Raw genomic sequence first — 23,699 nt, forward strand, 5'->3', positions numbered from 1 at the left:
ATGTTCCTAAGCATACACACATGCATGCAAACAGATACATGGCAGCCGCATGCTTTATTTGCTTGATTGAGAACTTATTCAATTAATCACTGGAAGCTAAAGACACACTTGTTTCTGACCGGAAGTTAATTTGGGCTTGGCATGTTAGAACATAAAGAATGACAAAATGTTAAAGACAGCCTTTCTTTCTAATGAGCAGTAATTTTTATTTATTAAATTGTAAATTATCTCATACTTCCCTTCAATATTTTAAAGAGGTGCCTACAACAATGGGTTTGGTCATATGCCAATACATTTAATCAATTAATTGATGGATTAGTTGGTTAAAGGGCAGATCATAAATCAAAATGCAATTCTCTTATTAGATGACAACCCTATTACACAGAACACACAAACATGTACACACAAATGTTGCACATTTGCTGCAAAACATTTTCAGCCTTCAACAACGAAAGAATACATTTGTACATCATTCCACAGACAATTATATTACCTTGTAGATCATATAACATGCAAACTTATTATTAAAAAAGAAATAGATTTAGCATAAAAAAAACGAAAAACAATGCGGTTATAAGTATTCTTTATTCTGTTTACATGGCCAACAATTGATCTGTCAGATGTCTTCCAGAAGAATAGAGAGAACAGAGCTTGGGGAAATATATTAATATGGGAGAATTCTGGAGGATTCTAGGAGTAGTATTCCAAAAAAGTAACATTTCCAAATTCTGAAAGAGCAGCCAGATGAATACCTCTCAGCACATACGCCCATTGGTCCACTTTTTCCTCACAGATTGTCTACTATCACATGACCTACAAGAAGTATCGATGGGTAAATTCTAATATTATTGACTGGGATATTAGTAACACATCTTTACATTAGAGGTTGAGCCTTCATTATCCAAAATGGTTAGGATCAGAACTGTTTTGGATTTTGGATTTTTTTTTTTCCGGATGGATGTAATGAAATATCTTGGAGATAGGATCCAAATCTAAACATGAAATTTATTTATTAAAGTAATTTTATACAATACTAGCCCTTCCCTGCCATGCGTTGCTGTGGCCCAGTCTGGTGATCTGAAAAATGAAGTAATTACAAAGTGTTGATTTCTAATATATGTAATGTCTTTATGCTTATGGGTAAACAGTATTTCTTGCTGTTTCTTTGTCAGTGTTGATGTCGCGATTGTCTGGTTTGCCTACTCTGGAACACGCAACATAGAATTATCCTTTCAAATCTATGATACTCTATCTCTGTGTGTGTGAATCATATATATCTATCTATATCTATGGCTGGATGGCTCTTTGTTAGGAGGGCTTTGATTACATTTTCTTGCCCTGGTGAAGGGAGTTGGACTGGCTGACCTCAGGTATTTTCTGTTGGTCATATGGTTCTGTGTGGGAAGTTTGCCCCAATTCTGTCATTGGTGAGGTTCAGAATGCTCTTTGATTGTAGGTGAACTATAAATCCCAGTAACTACAACTCCCAAATGTCAAGGTATATTTCCCCCAAACTCCATCTGTGTTCATATTTGGGCATATTGAGTATTTGTTCCAAGTTTGATGCGGATCTATCATTGTTTGAGTCCACAGTGGTCTCTGGATGTAGGTGAACTACAACTCCCAAATTCAAGGTCAATGCCCACAAATACTCCTAGTGTTTTCTGTTGTTCATGGGAGTCCTGTGTGCCACATTTGGTTCAATTCCATCATTGGTGAAGTTCAGAATGCTCTTTGATTGAAGGTGAACTATAAATCCCAGCAACTTCAACCCCCAAATGACAAAATCAATTTTCTTTTGAGTGATGGTCACTCCTTGGGTTAGTAGGTGTCTTGTGGCCAAGTTTGGTGGCAATTTGTCCAGTGGTTTTTTTTAGTTATGTTAATCCCACAAACGAACATTGCATTTTATTTATATAGATTTTTAAATAATTTTGTGCATGAAACAAAGTTTGTATACAAGGATCCATCAGAAAGGAAAGATGTCACTATCTCAGCCACTCAGGTGGAACATTAGGGATTTTGGGGGTATTTGGGATTTCGGAATCCTATGTTGGTAAGCTGCCTTGAAAGATAATGCATTCTAAAAGGTGTCATCCTAGCAGTATGATAAATAATGTGAAGTGAAATAAATAGTGGCTGATTTATTTTATTAACAGTGGCTGACATGATTCCTATCTTGGAATCATGTCTTCAGAAGCAGGAGTACATATATCTTCAGAAGCAGGAGTACATATATATGAATTAGAACTGAGCAGTTCTGCAATGTCCATAACCAAAAGAGGGCTGTTGTTACACTAACTATACAGCAGAGCTGGCAAAGTGCCCAATATCCATTGTGTGTCACTGCATCTTGCACATCAATGCCCCAGTTTCAGTGCATTTCAGGCACTTTTGCTGGAGTTTTTGTAATTCACTACCAGGGTTCCTTAACTGTTCTGCTACTCAGCGAAGTATAGATAAAATGAAAGTGAATAAAAGGTGATATCTGAATCCTGCAAACACTTCTAAATTGTTTATAATATATTCATATTGGACTAAATTTAAACGCTATCATTTTGAATACAATGTCAGTATACATATATGAGCTAGAGAATAAGGACTTCTCTCTCTTTCTCCTCATGATAACTCCTCTAACCTTCTTCTGAAATGTTACACAAGGTAGATTGTTGTGTGAGACAGGGGTGACAAAAAGCAGAGATCCCTGAAAATTCTTGTGAAGAAAAATGATCTCTTCTACTCAAGAGCATCCAATTGAATCATGTGAGAGGGTCATTTGTGATATGAAGTAACGCTTAGGAAAGTTAGTCTTGTGGAAGTATTAGTTCCCAAATCCCATAGTCAACACTGCCAGTGGCTAGTTATGGAATTCTGAGCATTCTAATTCCCTAAAGGTATCTTTTCCAAATTTGGCAGGCACAAAATTTTATTACTGACTATTCAGCCTATAACTGCAGCATCTTTTTATTTATTTACTTATTCAATAAATACTAGATGTGCCTCCATTATCTTGGCATTCAAAATCAAAATATTCCAAATCTGAAACACTTTTGCTGCCGGCTGTTCACTTCTGCTTTTGGGTTAAGGGGGCTAGGCACACATTCAACACCTCCTGAGAGTTCCTGAAGAAGCCCTGATGGTGTAAAAAGAACAGAGAACAGGGAAGGGCTCCGCTTGCACATGGCCCCTGAAAAAGGTCAACATCACACATGTTTCCATGCTCATTTTCTGTTTGGCCAATGACAGCATGCAGTGGGGCAGGTGCCTTGAAGGTGGTCTACAGTGAACACAGTGATCCCATCAGCTACCACCTACATCCAGTGCAGAGAAAAAGAAAGAGACAAATGGGGAAGGGAGAGATTTTCCACTTTCTTCCTAGCTACTTTGCTAATAAGGTAGAAAGTGTGCTGACAGCCATCTGGGTTTTTTTTCATTTGCTATTTTCAGGGGTTTTTTGTAAACAGAGTCCTTCCCTCTCCCCCTCTCTTCTCTTTCCCCCATTAGGGAAAGCTCCTTAAGGGGCTTCGGCATGTGCTGGATGTGTAACTAACCCCCTTTCTCCCCTTGTCCCAGATTCATGATGTATAAGCAAATGGAGGTCATATTTCAGATCTGTAAATAATGTGAAATATGAAAAACTGTTTTGTTGCTTTTGGATAAGGGAGATTGTACATATTAATAAGTACTTAATTGAATTAATGCTTCATTATCACCAGTGAAGGTCGGTGGAGAGGTGTTCTAGGCAAAAATGTCAGCATCCCTTATTGTATGTAGTGATTGACCATGGTGGCAGGGAATCCCTATCCATTTCACTGAACACATGGGAGAGGGAAATGGAAGCAGAACCTTTAAAAGGCGGCACAGGCAGCTGTATGCAAGCACACTGGTGCTGATTGGATAGTCTCTCCTACTGATGTTCTGACAATGTCAGCAGCATGGGTTTCTCCCAGGTGACTAGCAAGGTAGTAACTATATATATAAATAGTGCTAGATATTGTGGCCTCTCTCTTGCCACTACTCTATCATAATATTTTGTGGAAATAGCTGGAATTCTCTCCCACCCTTTCCAGTTTACCATACCTGCTAGATGTTTCTTTTAGTGAGGAACCTTCCCAGCATTTGTTATAGTATACCATTTGTCACCACAATGAATAGAAAACGAGTAAACCAAGTGTTAAGAATGAAACCTTCATCCCAACAGCCACTGTCTATATATTTTTTTTAAAAAAAATGGAGGAGCAGACAACCAAACGTAACTGTATAACCTTACTGGGGTCTAGACCTAAAATGTGCCAAATATTGTTACATCACCCTCTGAAATAAACAGCACAAAAGGAATGGATCAAATCTTTCCAATAGATAGAGCTGTCAAAACAAGAGACCTCACGACTGTGAAAATGTGTTTACCACATCTGAAAGCAAGGATTTCTGCTCTCCAAAAATATAAAAGGAATGAAAGAAGAAAAACACTCCTGAACAAAATAATAAATAAAAAAATAAAACACAGATCGCTTTCACAAGCTATTATTCCTTAGTGGACAATACCTAGAGTCTAAGCTAGACTTCTTTGAAAAACATATTTCCCTTTTATATAAAGATAAAAAGCAGAGCTATGAGGTCAGGGGCTATATGGGGGAAGAGCTAGCGTCTTTGTGTGCTTTGAAGTTCATTATGGCAGCATATTAAAGCTACTGGTAAAGTGAACCTGCATATTCAATATCTGCCTTCAGTATGGGCGGTACATGGATTAGCCTCGACACAACACTGTGAGGCAAGTTTATTAGCATTGTAAGTGACAAACCTTTATTTTTTGCATGTTAACATTCTGCTAAAATATGGCATAACTAAGTAGTAATGTATGATTTATGGATCCCTCAGGAAGACCTCTGTTTATAAATGTATCTTAAATAACAATAGACAGCAAGCCAGGATTAAGTGCTCCTCTTGCAGTAAAACAGAAACACACATAATGGTTTTTGTACCAGTGTGTTATGTCTGACAAAAGCAAATTTTGGTCTATTGAGTGCTCAACCTAACAGTGATGATTAATAACATATGGTGTCATTGCTCATTTTGAAATTGCTTCCATAGGAGCCAATCTAAAGAAATATGGTTTAATTCAGTGGTCTTTTACAAACTCGTCTCAGGAATGACAAATGAGAAATTCAGCCCACTAATATGAATTTGCATGGTGACTGGCCTCTTGCAACACTTTTATTCCATAACCCAAAAGGCAGCAAAACAGGGATAGAATAAATACCACTTGCATACCTACAAACACCTGTAGAAATCAAAAGGGGCTGTGACATCACCTTAAAAATAAGTGAAGAATCACTATCCTTATTTCCAAGGCAAAAATAATTTTGGATGATAAATATTGATCCCTTTTGGAATGTAAAATGCACACAATTAATTGTCATCTCCTGCATAGAACTCACATACACATATAGGGGTTAACATTTTGCATACCAAATGATCCAATTTTTTCTCTCTTTGCAACCAGGGTTGGTGTCTGGACTTCTTGCTCAACCACTAGCAATGATGTGGGTGATATTACAAAACACTGAAGCTTTTCTTCCACTCCCCTTTCAAATTACTTGTCAGCAGTGCCAGGAAGGGATGTAGATATGATGCCTGTCCCATGAAGCAATGAGTGCCATCTGATATCAACTGCTTCAATCCCAGTTCCTGATGAACTGCACTACTGATGGGTGTCTATCTTGCATGCTTCCAAGAGGACGTATTTTGTAGGATGTGAATAGATGAAACTGAGGGTTCAATTTGAATATGCAGTCATACTGTAATTCCTATTACTGCTTTTGAATGGCCACATGTCATGGCTTATATGACAAAGTTCTATTTATTTATTTATTTATTTCTGCTGCTTATACCCCGCCCTTCTCACCCCCGAGGGGGGACTCAGGGCGGCTTACAAAAAGAAGGCACAATTCGATGCCCTTATCCAAATACATACAAATATAAAAACAATTACAATAGTTAAACAATTAACAGATTAAAAACATCAATATATAGCACAATAGCACAACAATAAACAGTCTCATGGTCAGTGTTTCGGGTTCCATAGGTCCAATAGGTTTCTTCATTATTTGCCCATCATTATGGTCTTTCTTTTTAGCTGCCAGAGTTTCCAAAAGCCTGGTCCCACATCCAAGTTTTCAGCTTTTTCCTGAATGAGAGAAGGGAAGTCGCTGATCTGATCTCCCCGGGGAGTGAGTTCCACAGGTGGGGGGCCACCACTGAGAAGGCCCTGCTCCTCGTCCCCGCCAGTCTCACTTGTGATAAAGGCGGGGTCGAGAGCAGGGCCTCCCCAGAAGATCTTAGACTCTGAGGTGGGATGTAGAGGGAGATCCGTTCGGACAGATACACCGTATAGGGTTTTGTAGGTCAAAACCAGCACCTTGAATTGTGCTCGGAATTGGATCGGCAGCCAGTGGAGCTGGCATAACAGGGGGGTGGTATGCTCCCTGTATGCCGCTCCGGTGAGCAATCTGGCTGCCTCCCGTTGGACTAGTTGAAGTTTCCGAGCAGTCTTCAAAGGCAACCCCACGTAGAGTGCGTTGCAGTAATCCAACCAGGATGTGACAAGAGCGTGGACCACCGTGGCCAGATCCGACTTCCCAAGGTACGGGCGCAGCTGGCGCACAAGTTTTAATTGTGCGAAAGCTCTCCCGGCCACTGCTGAGACCTGGGGTTCCAGGCTCAGCGATGAGTCCAGGATCACTCCCAAGCTGCGAACCTGCGTCTTCAGGGGGAGTGTAACCCCGTCTAAAACAGGCTGTAACCCTATACCCTGTTCGGCCTTACGATTGACCAGTAGGACCTCTGTCTTGTCTGGATTCAATTTCAATTTGTTAGCTCTCATCCAGTCCGACACAGCAGCCAAGCACCGATTCAAGGTCTGGACAGCCTCCTTGGTGACAGGTGAGAAGGAGTGACAGATTTGGACATCATCTGCGTAGAGATGACATCTCATTCCGAAACTCCGAATGATTTCCCCCAGCGGCTTCATGTAGATGCTAAATAACATCGGGGACAGAATTGAACCCTGTGGGACTCCACACAACAACGGTTGTGGGGCCGAACAGGTGTCACCCAATAACACCTTCTGAGACCGACCCTCAAGGAAGGATCGGAGCCACCGCAGAGCAGTGCCCCCGAGCCCCATGTCCATGAGGCATCCCAGAAGGATACCGTGATCAACGGTATCAAAGGCCGCTGAGAGGTCCAGCAGAACTAACAGGGACACACTCCCCCTGTCTAGTTCCCTGCGCAGATCATCTACCAAGGCGACCAAGGCTGTCTCAGTTCCATGTCCCGGCCTAAAGCCAGACTGTGCCGGATCTAGATAATCAGTGTCTACCAGAAACCCCTGGAGTTGTGTTGCCACCACACGTTCCATGACTTTGCCCAAATAGGGGAGATTGGAAACTGGCCGATAGTTGTCGAATTGGGTGGGATCCAGTGATGGTTTCTTCAACAGCGGTTTTTATAATAGCTTGTTTTAAGCTCGCTGGAAACTCTCCTTTCTGTAAGGAGGTATTAACCATCACCTTCACCCACCCTGCCAAACCCCCTCTGGCTTCCTTGATCAGCCAGGAAGGGCAGGGGTCTAGGATGCATGTGGTGGGTCGCACCTCTCCAAGGATCCTGTCCACATCCTCAAGCTGAACCAATTGAAAAGAATCCAACAAAACTGGACAAGCAGATGCTCTCGTTACATCCCCAGAGACTGCCATTAACATGGCGTCCAAACCCGACCGAATCTCAATTTTATCCGCGAAGAATCGAGCAAATGCTTCACAGCGAGCCACCGAGTTATCAGAGATCTCGCTTTTTGGCGGATTTAACAGACCTCTGACAATTCGGAAAAGCTCAGCTGGAAGATTCTGCGCGGATGCAATATTGGCTGTGATGAATATTTTCTGAGCCGCCGTTATTGCCACACCGTAGGACCTTAAAAAGGCATTCAGATGAGTTTGGGCTGACTTGGTGGGATTCTGGCGCCACACGCACTCTAGCCTCCTCTTCTTTCGCTTCATCTCTGCCAGCTCCTCGGTGAACCAAGAAGCTGGTTTAGCTCGGTTACTTGAGAGGGGGCGTTCCGGAGCGATTGTGTCAATTGCCCTGGTCAACTAGCTGTCCCAGCGAGAGACCAGAGCATCGACAGTATCGCTAGCCAGGAAGGTGGAGAAATCCCCAAGAGCCGTCAGAAAACCATTTGGATCCCTCAGTCTCCTGGGGCGGACCATTCTAATGGGTCCACCACCCCTGCGGAGGTTAGAAGGCACAGTTAGTCTAAATCTGATCAGGTAGTGATCGGTCCATGGCAAAGGAGCGATGGTCAGCTCCTCTATCCCGTCACTCTCATCCCATCCTTGCGAAAAGACCAGATCCAAGGTGTGTCCGGCACTATGGGTGGGACCAGATATTAGTTGGGACAGGCCCATGGTTGCCATGGTGGCCATGAAGTCCTGAGCCGCACCAGAAAGAGAGGCCTCGGCATGGATGTTGAAATCTCCCAAGACTAAAAGCCGTTGGGAGCTCAACGCCATGTCCGAGACCACTTCTAGGGCCCGTGAACAACAAACCGGCACCCCTTGGCTTAGTCCATAGTTCTTCTTGGCCGCCCAAGTGAGAGTTGGTAGAGCTTGGTGGAGGTTGGTCTTGTATATTGCAGGCAGAGACTCCAAAGAAATAGTTCTAGCAACAGAGTGGAATGTTATTGCACCTCTGGCCAGAGAGGGCGATATTGCCAAATAACAGGGTTTATGCTGCTACAGTTCTGAATAGCAAGCAGCTGAACGCTGGAACCACTATCAAGTAGGCCTTCCGGTTGTTGTTTGTTGTTTGGGCCCACAATGTTGGGAGATTAGCGCTATTAGATTCCAGCCAACACGGGGGTGATGGAAAGCCACCGGATTGGCGGGGGAGGTGGCAGCCCAGCCTCGGGCATTCTCGGAGATCCCCTCCTGAGCGGCGAGGTCGCCCAAAGGCCGGTGGCGCCGCAGATAATTTCAGCTCCTTCCGCCCCTCACAGCCCCTTTCAGCTGGTGTGGGGGGGAGAGAGCTAGCGGCATGGGTTGCAACTCCACGAGGTGGATGCAGGGGCCGCGATGGCGTTGGGCCCGGAGATGGAACAGCCAGCTGAAGTCCCGCCGGTCCGGTGGAGAGTCGACCGGGCTGAGATTCCGGCATTGAGGGCGCCACGGGCCCGATGAGGAAGCAGTCGGCCGAAGCGAGGACGCGGCAGCAGCGGCGCGGTCCGCAGGCAGGGCCCGTTCCACACAGATCGTAATGGTGGTAGATGGCACAGACCGTCTCCCTCGGTGATCCAGGAGAGCGACGATATCAGCCCTTATGCCAGCAAACTCATGCCTCGCTCAACTGTTAGGTGAGATCTTTAGGATTGAGGGAGCCAACCGCGCTGTAATGGCGGTGACGCTCTACCTCAGTCTACCTCGCCTTCACCGCCTCCTCTTACCCTTCTCCTGAGCCGATCCAGATCGCCAGGGTCTCTATCGAGTCCCCAGGTTGTTCCGGATCTCTTGCTTAAGCTGGGGAGGTCAGCGGGGGGGGGGGGGATCGCTCTGATTTTCAGCGGATTAAAGATCTCAGTCGGCGCAGCTTAAGATCTTGTTGCTCGCTCGACCGGAACCGGAACCGGTTCTACCACATTAATGAACAGTTTTTCTACCAGACTCACAAGTATGGGTCCTAGGACATCACAGCACTGACATTTGTTCATTTGTCTTTTTTCCTGTCTCTATCAGTACCTGTTTGTAAGCAAATTCAAGCATAACATCTGATTATATAACAAGACTGATTCATATGATGCCAGTGAGAAGTACCAAGAAGAAAAGTTATTTGAGATTCAAAGAAAAGACTTTGCAAGGTCCATGCGGTCTGGACACTTCATGGGATCCTCTATGAATGCCACTGCTTGCCAGAATGCATGAGAGTTACTGTTTCCTGTGCTTTATTATTCCATTCACATAATTGATAGCATTGTAAATTACATTCTGTGATTCCAGGAGGTAAAGACATTCCAGACTATGCTTCAAAGTATACAAGAGAGTTAATGACAAAGCCTATTCACAGCACACCTTTCTTGTCTTTTAACTTTATCCCTCAGCAATCCAGAGAATTAAGGTGGTAGGACTGTGGAAGAGAAATGTCACAAGTCTGGAGGAGGAAAAAAAAAGATCAGAACCTGAATTAAAATGTTTTCTCACAAACTTTCTTACAGGTGACCCACTTACTAGTCTATCAAAAAATCCAGGTCCACCATGAAAGAAAGAAAAAAGAGGTCCACCATGAAAGAAACAATTTATACAAGAAGCACGCCTATTTCTTGTTTATTGCAGGACGAGGGAAAGTGAAGCTCATGGACCATATATAGTCCACAATGCTGTTTTAGGTCTTTGGGGCTATTTTCTGTCCTTGAGGCTGAAAAACCTTTGAATTTATTTTGTTCTAGGGAGTACTAGAGGAATTTTGCAAGGTTTTTGTCTCTCAGAGCAGGAAAGCTTTAAATAGGAAGTCAACTTACAGGTAATTTCCTCTTAGGAAAATGTCAGCTCCTGGGCATAAAATATCCCAGTAAGATCAAGGAGATGAAATAATATACTCGGATTGGGTGAAATTCAGATTATAATTCTGAAACCAGATTAAATCACATATGGAGCTGGCAGATCACCCAAAACGTTAAAGCAGTGGTTCTCAACCTCTGGGTCCCAGGTGTTTTGGCCTACAACTCCCAGAAATCCCAGCCAGTTTCCAGCTGTTAGAATTTCTGATAGTTGAAGCCCAAATCATCTGGGGACCCACAGGTTGAGAACCACTGCTCTAAAGGTATTCGATCCTATATGGTCTTGGAAAGTAATCAGGATCAACCATGGTTAGTACTTGGATGGACAACCACCAAAAAAACATCAGGTGCTATAGGCTATTTCAGAGGAAGACACTGGCAAAACCATTTCATAGTATTCCTTGTCTAGGAAAACTCATGGGGTCATCATAAGTCAATGGGCAACTTGGAAATACATATACATGCATAATATTTGCACCTCAAAGAAATAAAGAGTAGGAACTAGGACTGGGAGTTCTTATTTCTAGGAGTATCATTTACATTTGGCACAGTTGACAAAGGAAGTCTTAAGATTTTGTCTGACAAGGAGGTGGTTGCTCACTTATGCTATGCCCTTAATTTTCTCTTGTAGACAATAGTTGGATAAAATCCTACATGTTAGCCAACAAACTAATTACGAAGCTTGCCTACTTACAAACTAAAACTAAAATAATATTACAGGTTTTGTGTTTAAAGATCACAAAACATGTGAAACGTGGCATTCTTATTGACAGTGTTTAAAGGAATGTACCACATTTTATAAACTAATTTATTTTATTAAGTAATTTTTGAAGGCTGAAATACCTTTTTGAAGGCTGAAATACCTTTGTCAATCACTTGATGGCAGAGGTTCCTAATCTGTAAAATCAATACATTTTGAAGCCTGGAGAGAAATCAAAGGGATACAGTTATAAGGCTACTTCTTCCATCTGTTATCAGGATTCTTAGCCCTTCCTTGGCATGAAATGAGCTGCCATTTTTTTCTCCTCATTGGCAAGGTAGTCAATGGTCCCTCTGGCTGTGACTTCATGCAACCAACATGTATCCAGTTCTGTGCATAGTGTTTCAACTCCATCTGCTACATAGTTCCACTTGAAAGCTTCATTGTATAAAACTAAAAACTATTCTAATTCATTTTAGCCAGTTCAATAATGAATGCACTGTTGCTGTTTAAATACAAAATAAAGTTCATTCTCCATCATTCAGTGATGTTGTTGTTGCATTCTTTCAAGTCATTTTTGACTGATGGAGACCTAAAGATAACCCTTTTCTAAGAAGACTAGTTTAGAGGGTATTTGCCTTTGCCTTCCTCTGAGATTGTGAGTATATGATGCGCTCAAAATCACCCAGACAGTCTCCATGGCTGGTTTCCAGAGTCATAGTCCAATGCTCAAACCCTGACACCACCCTGGGTCTCACCATTATCATCTTGTAGGATAAATATGATGGTATGGAGCAGCACTACCTGCGACAAAGACAGCCACAGAGCTAAGAGGAAAACCATATATAAATATTTTGTGATCTTCCCTTTCTTCCCATCCAGACGCTAGGAAAATTATCCAAAATTTCAAAAGTAGCTATTGATTATTTTGTTTGAATGGAACAAAACTTGAGTGATAGTATCTACAATCCTTAAAATTTGATTCACACCATGTTGCATTCAAAAGGGGAAAATGCAGCCATTTTTCCAGTCAAAAACTGAAATTTGCCAACAACTCCTGAACTTGAGCAAAATGTTTGGCATGTCAACCTCAGACTACATGTTTGTCCAAAACTGAATCAGAGCAAAGAAATTCAGAAATTGTTGACAACTAAGGTCAACAGAGTCCAAGACCTTACTACAATCTCCATTTTTGACCTTGCTGGATAACATACCAAGTTTACTACTTCCATGATCAAATATGTGGATTTATGAGGCACAAGAGAGAAAGAGACAAATGGACAGACAAGAAGCACTAATTACAGTATGCATTTATGGTAACAAAATGTTTCCCTAACTCACTTTGTCCACATCTACACAGTACTGTGTGTTTCTTGTTCCTTTCACTTTGTCCAAAAAGAATTGACAGCCTTCTAGTTTGCATTTCTGCTGTTTTGAGGCAATGCTTTCCCTGCTTCCAATATGCCTTCATCACTCCAGCCAGACTCATAGTATTTCGAGGAATTTGGTTCAATTTCCATCTTAAACAGTAAACGTTTAAAGCCATTTGTATCTTTTAAGGAAAGTACTAGTCTCCCCGCCCACTATTTAAAAGAATAAATAAAAATAAAATATGAAAAACTGGGAAATAATCTTAAATCGTTTTATGCAGCACATGAAACTTCAAAATAATGAGAGCACTTCGATTTAGAAATGATTGGGGTTCTAAGCACGCGAATCATAAAGAGCTGTGAAATTATTAGAACACTTCAGCATTTTTGTAAGCATTTCAATCCTGTGGTAATCAGGGATTCTGGACTTACAGAACAATTTACTTTGCATTTGTAGGAAAGCTTCACTCTTTCAGACTGAAGCATACTTAACAAAATATGAAGAACTTCAATAATTTTAAATTGCTGTATATCACACATGCCCAGAAATCCAATTTATCCCTTAAATAAAAACACTGCAACTTCACGACTACATAAAGACCCACCCACAACATCAAAATCAATCTCAGCTTAATAATTTGGGGGCCGAATGAGTCCATTTGTCTTTTCTTTCTACTTAGGAGTTATATCATAAAAGACTGATATTCAAGATAATTTTAATTCTTTTAGATATTGGTACATTAAAACTACCTCTTTCCTCTTTAAACTGTGCCAAAGTTTGTTTCCAAGTTTCATTTGAACAGTCTTGTTTTTCTGGGTGCTTTCAATGGTGCTTAAACATTTGTATAATTAGAAGGTTGTGTAAGCAGGCCTACGGCTTACCCAATTTTCAACAGAAATTACAATATAGCACAAGTCTAGCAGATGTTTCTGATAAAAGGTCTTTGAATAATGGGGATTCTCTTACAAGGCATCCAATGGAAAAAATATTTAAAAAATAGTAGAGGTTAAGCATCACTTACCCAGAATCCACCAAAAATATGAAATTGTCTACTTTGAGAGTGTCTCTGATGCAGTGTTTCTCAAACTGTACTCCTCCAGGTGTTTTGGACTTCAGCTCCCATAAATCCAGCCCACTTACCAGCTGTTAGGAATTGTAGGCGCCGAAGTCCAAAACATCTGGAGAAGCATAGTTTGAGAAAACACTGTTCTAATGGTTCAATGTACACAAACCTTGTTTCATGCACAAAATTATTCATGCATAAAATTATGTCCTAGCTATATGTATAAGGTGTGTATGAAACCTAAATGAATTTCATTCCATCTCCAATATATTTCATTATATATATATGGTCAGATACAGCTATTCCAAAATCCCAAACACATCTGGTCTCAAGCATTTTGGATAAAAGATAATCAACCTATAACAGGAAATTTTTGAATGAACAGGTGGGACCTTCAACAAATGTATGTATGTATTTAGAGCATGCATACCCTATCCTTTAGCCAAAAATGCTCCCAGCACGACTATGCCGAATGCTACTATAACAGCTTCTAGCCAATAAACCATGCTCCTTTTCAAAATACCCTATTCCACCTATCCTAGTTTTCTATCTTCCCACCATAAAATATGTTCAGAATCCCATGACTGCTAATCATGCTTCACCCCTATTGAGCTATTTTGGGGAGTGGAAGTGTTTCTTTAAAGATCTTTCCATCTCTGTTTAGATGCCTCTTTAAAAAGGTTCGTTTTCTCTGCTACCATCACTAACAAAGTGTTTGTCTACCAGTGCTCAGACCTCAATTTGAAGTTAGATAAAACAGCAAAATCATAGACCACCCCAGAGTGTCTTGGTGCTCGTACCACAAATTGACTGTACTTTCCTTACTGTAAGGCCTCTCTCAACCATATTATCACAGCCACCACCGCAACAATAACCTCTAACCCTGTCCTAAGTAGGTGTGACTAGGCATGGGACAAAACACATACAGAGAAATTTTAAGGATAAAATTACTTCTTCATTTTAATATCAGGTGCAAATTAACATATATTAGTGTCCTGTTGATACCTACATTGCTAATACATCAAACCACTATTACTACTATTGAAATGATGTTTAGAATATTGGTTGAAGTCCTGTCCCTATTAAATCAGGGAAAGGTATGAGCTGCTGAAGTCAGAATGGGACAATCAGCAAGAAGACAGGTCCTCGGCGGCATTTATTACTGTGATAATGGCATCATGATCATGAATGTAAATAGGAAGCAGTTATGAGTTTAGTTTATTCGCACCATAACAGCTGACCATTGACTCTTTGGGACTTGGAACAAACTTTTTTTAAAAAAGCAGAACAATTAAAATCAATGTTGGGTATATACTTTTAGGCATACCTGTGAATGTATTCTGTTCTTCTTTTACATGTGAAAATATTTTAAAAGGAAATAAGAAGCATTCATGCAATTATTATTATTTGTCTTTTATACAGTGATTAGGAAGTGTCCACCATAGAATCATAGAGCTGGAAAAACCTTGTGGGCCATCCAGTCTGACCCTCTGCCAAGAAGCAGGACAATCATGTTCAAAGCACCCCCAACAGATGGCCATCCAGCCTCTGTTTAAAAGCCTCCATAGAAGGAGCCTCCACCACACTTTGGGGTAGAGAGTTCCACTGCTGAACAACACTCACAGTCAGAAAGTTCTTCCTAATGTTCAGGTGGAACACCGTACAGAGATGATTAGTAGTTCTTTCAATGGAATGAACTCATTCATTCTCTCCATTGTTTACTATTATGATGGGTTATCTGATTTGGTAATAATCTGAATTTTCTGACAGCGTAGCTTCAGCCTCTGTTGTCTGTGTAGAATATTGAACAACAACAATTATTTCTTCACTACAATCTGAATCACTAATGGTCCCAAACATCACCTGATATCACCTTCTGGACTGCAGAGCCAGTAATAACAAAATAATATAAATAATATCATTTATATTATATCCCCCATGGGAAGCAATAGCAGAGATAGAGCTTTCTTTTCACTTCATGGGCTTCTTTCATGTTCGTTCACTGACATTCCTGACAAATTTCTAAATACAAGATCTAGTGCCACCACACATTTTTAGACTATGCTTCACTGATCTATCAATTGTTCCTTTTTTAAATATGAGTGGAAGTCAGTCAGTTCAGCCTTGCTTTAATTCAAGATGTCCTGTTCCTATTTCTTATATTGGCCAAGATAAAAACAGCATCACAGAGCATTTATAACAATGCTACTGCTTTTTGTTTTATAGGAAATAGTACTGAGAAGGGAGAGAAGCAGGTCTCCATTATTCTACAGATGTTTAGATGCAAAGCAAATTGTGCACAAACAGGCTGACAAGACAGGAACAGCACATCTGTTTTAACAGTGGCAGCTGTGTCTCTGTGGCAATTAAAAAAGTTAGAAACATCACCACAAAAGATAAAATATTAAGATTGTTTACAAAACAGACATACCTTAATCTAAAAGAATCAAGTTAAAACTCACCAAAGCACCATGGGAAAAAATTAACTATTCGCACAGTCTTTTTAGTATCAGAATGCTTAGCTACCTTCACTGAATACTACAATTATCTATGGTACAGATGCTGAATGTCAGATGGCCTCATTGTAATTTGCAAGACTGCAATAATTTTTGAGATGGAAAGCACAAATATGTCTTATCTGTCATCTTATTTATCACAAATCCTCCTCATGATCATGGCCACGGTTTATCTGCTCATCTTATCTGAAGCTTTCCACAGCTCTTGAGTAATTGCAATTAGCTGTATTGTTATTATTAGTTGAGAATCCCGCATTACCGACTTGTAAACTGTCTTAGCAGTCAGCAACTGTTCAAAGTCAACGGAGGCCTGTTCTGGTGGTGTTTCCAGCCCCTTCCCTTCAGCAAATGGCAGTGGGTTGATAAATTGAGATAGAGATCCTGATTGTCTCAGGGAGATGGAAATGTGATGCCACTGAGCCCCAATGGGCAGCTGAACAGATCTCCATTGCCCAGTATGGTTCTGAAGTTCAGGATATAATTTGGGAAGGGTGAACATTTACTATTATGCTAGTAGTGCAATAATTGTGACTATATAGTACAGAGCAGTTACAGATCCATAGCTCCAGGTTATGAATCTGTAACTGCAATAAAGGATGCGTTTTGAATAGGTATTTAAAAATACACTCCTATCCATAAATATATCCAGATCAAGTCATGAGCCTATGAGATCAGCTACATTCTTGTATATATTAAACATATATTTGCTCACAAATATTCTTTGTCTCCTGCTAACACAAGAGAAATGTCCTTGACATGATACACACAGAACCTTTGTATCTTGTTCAATATTTAAGGTAAAAGTACAAATACCTGCCATTACTAAGAGAGAATTCATTAAAAGATTTCAAAGTATAGTACATATTTTAGAAAGTGGATATTGTCTTGCATCTCCTTTCCAGTTTAAAATTGTAATAGTCTTGTTATTCTTTCAGTTAATGTTCCTTAAAAGGTATAAACAAGACGATGCTTTGGTTTCATGTATAATTTTAATGTGTGGTATTTCAGGCTAAATCCGAAGTGTCACTATCCTTTATTTAAGGAAAGAGAGATTTCCAGATCTACAGCTTTCTTAAAAATATCAAGTGCTATGAAATATATCCAGTATGTTCCTCATATCTATGAGGGTTACATTCTTTACATTTACCATTGAAATAGGAAACAATTGATAATAGTGAACCCTATTGAAATGAATGACTTACAATAGAAGTTACCATACAGTCATAGAATAATAGAGTTGGAAGAGACTTTGTGGACCATCCAGTCCAACCCCCTGCTAAGAAGCAGGAAAATCCAGCCTCTGCTTAAAAGCTTCCAAAGAAGGAGTGTCCACCACACTCCAGGGCAGAGAGTTCCACTGCTGAACAGCTCTCTAGAGGACCAAGAAAATTCCTAGAAATTGCATACTTTGTTGAGTGTGGGTATGTGAAACCATAGATATTGGTCACACTGATACAAGCGCTTGTACTGTACAACATTGTCATTGCTGAATAGCGAGTTTTGGAGTTTCAGTCCACAAAGTAACATCTCCAAATTCAGTGTTTATGCCACATTACAACTGAGACTGGGACCCTGTATTGAAATTTACTCAATGTTAGGAGACCAAAAAAAAAAAAAAACTTTTTAAGGACAGCATGGGAAAAGAAAGAGGAAAACTCACAACAAAATACAAAAGGAAAGTTTAGTGTATTAATTAAGCAATTCCTTAATTTTAAAAACAATAGCTTACTATATATGAATCATGAATCTTCCCTCACAGAATACAACATCCTGATGTTTCCAAAGTGATCACCAATTCAGATGTGCTTGGAGATGTATCACAGCGCCTCCTGTTATGTTGATAGATGAAAGAGAAATTGACAGTTTGTACTTCCTGTGAATCAATACCGTGGAAATCTCATCATTTTGAGGGTCTGCCCATATAGATTTAATTTGATCATATTCAGTTCATCAATTTGGCTAGCAATAACCGAAAGCTGAGAAAAAATGCTGGTTCTCTTCCCTTTCACCCCCCAGTTCTTGCAAATGTGCTTCATCTTACATCTGCTGTACAGGATGGCCAAAGCGCTGGGTTTGAAGATAGCAATTTATCTGAAGGGCTATCCAAGAAAAAAAATCAGTTAAGAACAAAGGCTTGCAGTTGCCTATCTATCTATCTATCTATCTATCTATCATCTATCTATCTATCTATCTATCTATCCATGTAAAAAGTATGTATGTATGTACCACAAAACCTCCTACATGGCTTGATGGATCTGGACCATACTTGGTACATATACCCTTCATGGTCCAAATTAAAATAATTGAGGGGCTTCAACTGTAAAGTTTACCTCATTTTGGGAAGGGGGTTAAAATGTTTTTTTAAAGGCAGCATATAGATAAAAAGGATTAGCTACAAGTAGACAAAATACTTGGTCACTATGAGACCTACAACACAGCCTGAAAGCCACAGTTGGAACATCCATCCCATAAAGAAATAAGCAATTTAATAAAGATTTATTTTTTGTAAGATGTGTGTGTATGTGTGTACTTTTCTCTGAGGCTGAGAGACTGTGAAAAGGCTGGATGAAGGAAGGACAAGGAAAGGTATATTTCTAGAGGGTTGTTGTAGCTTTTTCCGGGCTATATGGCCATGTTCTGGAGGCAATATATTTCTAGATTTTTTAAAAAAACAGAGATGGAAAAAAAGCAGCTATAATATGTTCCATTTCCATCCACATGGTTCAATACAAGTATGCGGATGCTGATGCATTCTTCTCTGAAAATATCCATTAAGTCATTTTGCCACACATTAAAAGTTGAGAAATAACAACATACTGGGAGATACAAACAATTTCACTAATTTGATGGGCAAATGCGTGTGTTTACCTTTCACATTCACTAGTAGACTTTGTTAAAATCTGTATAAAAATCAAATATAACCACAATATAAATTACGGTAAGTAAGAACAAATACCTACAATGTATCACTGCTATCATAACACAGCCTTAGTCTAATGCTTTTAGATTGCTCTTGGTGGGAAAAGGAATAGTGTGTGTAAGTAATTTGTTAAGCAACCTGCCTTGAAATATGTATATGCCAGATATTGAGAGATGTTTAGCAATCTACCCACTCATTCCAAATCTATGGAGGTTTGAAATATGCAATCCTTTGAAAAGTTATCCTTTAATCTTTGTGTTCAGCTGCTCTGGAAAATCCTGAACAAAGTTATTTTGAAACTATACTTTAAAATGTTTCAGAGTTAACAAAATTAAGAACCTGGATATATGAAATATGTTAGGCCAGGTGTCCCCAAACGAAGGCCCATGGGTCAAATTCAGTCCTCCAAGGTCGTTTACCCAGCCCGCACCCTAAACTTTAGACTTAGGCACCCCCTAAGTTTGAAACCACGTAAAGGCACATGACAACAATCCTAATTAACTTGACTATCTCATCGACCAAAAGCAGGCCCATACTTCCCATTGAATTACTGGTAAGTTTATGTTGGTTAAAATTGTTCTTCATTTTAAATAGTGTGTAGTTCTTTTATTTTTATTTTTATTTTTTTGCACTACAAATAAGATGTGTGTAGTGTGCATAGGAATTAGCTCATACAGGTTTTTTTCAAACAATAGTCCCGTTCCCCAATCAGTCTGTGGGACCATGAACTGGCCCTCTGTTGAAAAAGTTTGAGGACCCCTGTGTTAGATAAATATGATGCCAAACCCATGGAGAAATAATTCATGGCCCTGTTGTTTTTCATTATTATTGGGATGTAGAAATGGCATATGGGTGTAAGATTCTAAATAAATACATACTCATGAAACCTATATTCTTCAAGAAACCATTATTTATTTTTATATGAAATTCTCACTATTAATTATTGTTCTCATTAATACCATACCACCACTATTGTTTTTTTACTCAAGCCATTACACAAGGAAGGTTCTACTAAGGTAGTGTTTGAAGAATAAGGAGCAAAGGAGCTGTGGTAGCACAGCAGGTTAAACCGTTAGCTGCAGAAAAACTTGCTGACCAGAAGTTTAGCAGTTTGAAGATGCGGGTCGTGGTGAGTTCCCACTGTTAGCCCTAGTTTGTCAATCTATCAGTTTGAAAACATGCAATGTGAGTAGATCAATCAGTACCACCTCGGCAGGAAGGTAAAAGGCACCCATGCAGCCATATCAGAAAAAATATGACCAGGAGGGTTTACGGACAACAGGCTCCTCAGCATATAAAATGGAACAAGAGCACCTCCCCATGGCCAGAGTTGAGCATCACCTCCAGATGCCGGAGATGAAAGGGAAACCTTTGCCTTTGTTTGTGTATTGTATGTCATTGTTGTTCACTGTATAAAAGGCACTGAATGTTTGCCTATATATGTGTATACTGAAATCCACTCTGAGTCCCCTTAGGGAGATAGAGAGGAATATAAATAAAGTGTATTATTATTATTATTATTATTATTATTATTATTATTCTAGCAGGATGAGTTTCCCCTGCCTGAAGAGTTCAAATGACAGCACAAAAAACCCTCTAAACACAATTGTGGCACAAATGGCACATAGTCAGGGAAATTAAGAAAGAATGTTACTGGATAACACCTCCTGTTTATGAAGCCTTTGCTGGCCAAAAACAAATACAAAACATGGTTGTTTTGAGTAGGTGACAGGAATAAGTGTCCATAGACTTCAACATGGCTCAGGTAGATAGCACCCCACTGTTGGTGGCGACATTCAACTGAAATTTTCTCTCTCCCTTTCTCTTGTGTTTCTCTTCTCCATCTGTTTCTCTGTCTCTCTGTCTGTCTCTCCCTTGATCCCATGGGAAGAAGCAACCTTCATAGAAGCCCTGTGTCAGCTTCCGTCTGACTGTCATTCTCACTTTTGCCTCTATTATCAGCAGTAAGCTGGGGCAGTCCCCAGCTTGGGAAGGGCGACTGATCCCTATCTCACAGCCTATGAACTGCCCTTGCCATGAACCTGACTAAGGGGAAGAAAGAGGGAAATGTGTTTGGGGAGGGGGGGTGGGAAGGGAGAAAGCGGGGAGAGGGGAGCAAGAGAGACAGAGAGACAGAGGCTGATACAGTTTGGTTTCTTTTCTTATTTCCTATCCTTTTTCCAGCACTCAGTCTTTTGTGTCAGCTTTCAGAAATGCTCTGTTTGACTGGCAGGTTGTCACAGATCAGTTACCACCTAAAGCCGCTTGGCAGGGAGAGGTGACGGCCCAGGAAGGGATCTAAGTGGGTTTATCAGCGCTTCTTTACGCCTCGTGAGCTCCTTGACACAAAAGGAAAGGGTATTAAAGATCTAAAGCGAGCCCAAAAGCGTGAAAGCTCCTTATAGGCTGCAAGATGTGGATGTGACTAAATTTTTAAATATTTTGAGTTGATGCTATTCATTTTGCCAATAGAGTAGAAAGAATTTTTGTTACAGAAATGAGTGTATGTTCCACATGAATGAGATTTGGAAAAGGGAGGAAGTCCCTAAAATATGTGCTCAGAATATTACAATTACCTTGTATTTGCAATTGTACATCTGTTTTTAATATAAATTGAAGATACTTTTCTTTTCTAGATTTTTACACAAGACCCACCTTATGCATACACACACACACACACACACACCAATGATACACTAATAATTCAGGAAATGAAAGTGGATTTCTTCTTATTTGTCATGCCATAATCTGGTAACAGGAAAGATCTATCAATGTAGCTTCTACATTGTACATTCTAAATTCTAATTCTTTTTAGAAACACTGGTAAATTTGCATATTTTTAGTTTCACAAATGCTTCTCACATTTGTGATTTTTTAAATCATCAAAACTCAGAATTCTTTCCTTTGTTCTTACATTGCAATTAGAAGTAATTTTCTTCTTATTTCTGGGGACTTTAAAAATTCATTCCAAAACCAAGCACAGAAAGTCAAGTGAATGAATTATATGCTCTGGGCATTTCAGGTGTCAAGTACTTTATATCACAATCTATGGTTAGTAAAAATTATTATTATTATTATTATTATTATTATTATTATTATTATGTTTCTTTATACCCCACTTTTTCTCTCCACAAAGGAGACTCAAAGCAGCTAAGTTTATTACCAGTCTTGTGTGCAAGGATTTGCTTATTTATTGTGTATTAGTAAGAGTGACTTCAATGAAAATATGGCAAAGAACTATACAATCTTTTCATGCTACACCTGAAATTGGAAGAATATCGCAGCCATGTTGGCTTCTGTTTTCCACCCCTCATTGATGGATTGTTAAAACCTCTGAAAGCTTTGTTAAAGCTATGCAAGCACAAAGGAAAGCTAGTATTCCTCTATTTCCTAGGGGTTTGTGTGCATGTGTGTGTGTGATTTCTGCTTTTCATGTCATTATAGCCCCGCCTAGCCTCCACAACTGATGTCTGCCACTCTTGCTGCCTAATAAGTGACAGGTCAAGTCATCCAAATTAAAGATTTAACAAGCCCTCCAAGGAGCTCTACCCTGAGATTTCCCATCTCTAGACAATGTCTATTCCCTCCTTACGTAGACCACATGTGAAAGGCTTTTATTTCGACCATTGTTCTGTGGTTTCTGGATGAAAGAGTAGTAAAGCACAACTTTTTTCTCCTTATCTCTCATTTGCTTTCTGGGCTGGTGATGAGACTTTGTGACTAGTGGAGAATATTTCCTCCCTCTCTTTGTGATTTCATTCATGTCATTGTGTGGCTTTTATATTTATATGTTTACAGGAGTCCCGACTAAAATATTTTAAGCAGAAGGCAAGCAGATATGCACATTTTAAAAATTACTGTGAATGGTGAGTACCACGTTCTCAGCAATGAATGAAAACAATGTCATATAATTCCACTCACCAGAGGAAGCCTTGCAAAATAATGGGTGAAAGGAAGCAAAAAGTAAAGCAAAAGCAGTGAAAGCAGTGCAATTTTGTGCCTCTTTCATAAGACAAAAAGGCTGGATTTTGATATGTTCAATCTTTTTTTTTTTTAGTTAAAAATGTCCTGAGTTTGACATACAGTGTACTAAATTTAGTCACAGTATTGTTTTGCCTGATAGCTAAGGGTGACATACAGCACTTACACAGAAGCAATATCTATGTCATAAATGTTCTAGTCCTAAACTTGCTAACTTGAGAAAAAGTCTTATACATAATAATTCTGAGTAATCATGCATAGGGATCCACACTGGGTTTCTTAAAAAAGAGGGAGAATACTTCTTATCCTTTGTCATTAAAACTTACATTCAGTTCCATATTCACATAAAATCATAAACAATAATTTTAAATAATCATGAATAGAATTGGAATACAAATGTCTATACATAATCATACTGAATAATCATGCATAGGACTGAGTTATTATTTTTAAAAGAGAGAATACACTATTTATTGGCCTTTGTCATAGAACCTTACATTCAGTTCCACGTTCAGAGGCAAATCCAGTAAGGGATTGAA

General features: G+C 39.8%; 1 long non-coding RNA gene across 2 annotated transcripts in view; it reads right to left on the minus strand.

The window, feature by feature from the left end:
* The window catches only part of LOC132762048 (uncharacterized), a 200,606-nt gene that overhangs the window by 14,440 nt on the left and 162,467 nt on the right, over positions 1 to 23,699 (minus strand). The gene's annotated exons all lie outside the window — the stretch shown is intronic.

The sequence above is a fragment of the Anolis sagrei genome, chromosome 1 (genome assembly GCF_037176765.1).
Source record: "Anolis sagrei isolate rAnoSag1 chromosome 1, rAnoSag1.mat, whole genome shotgun sequence".
In the NCBI taxonomy this organism is placed as follows: Eukaryota; Metazoa; Chordata; class Lepidosauria; order Squamata; family Dactyloidae; genus Anolis; species Anolis sagrei.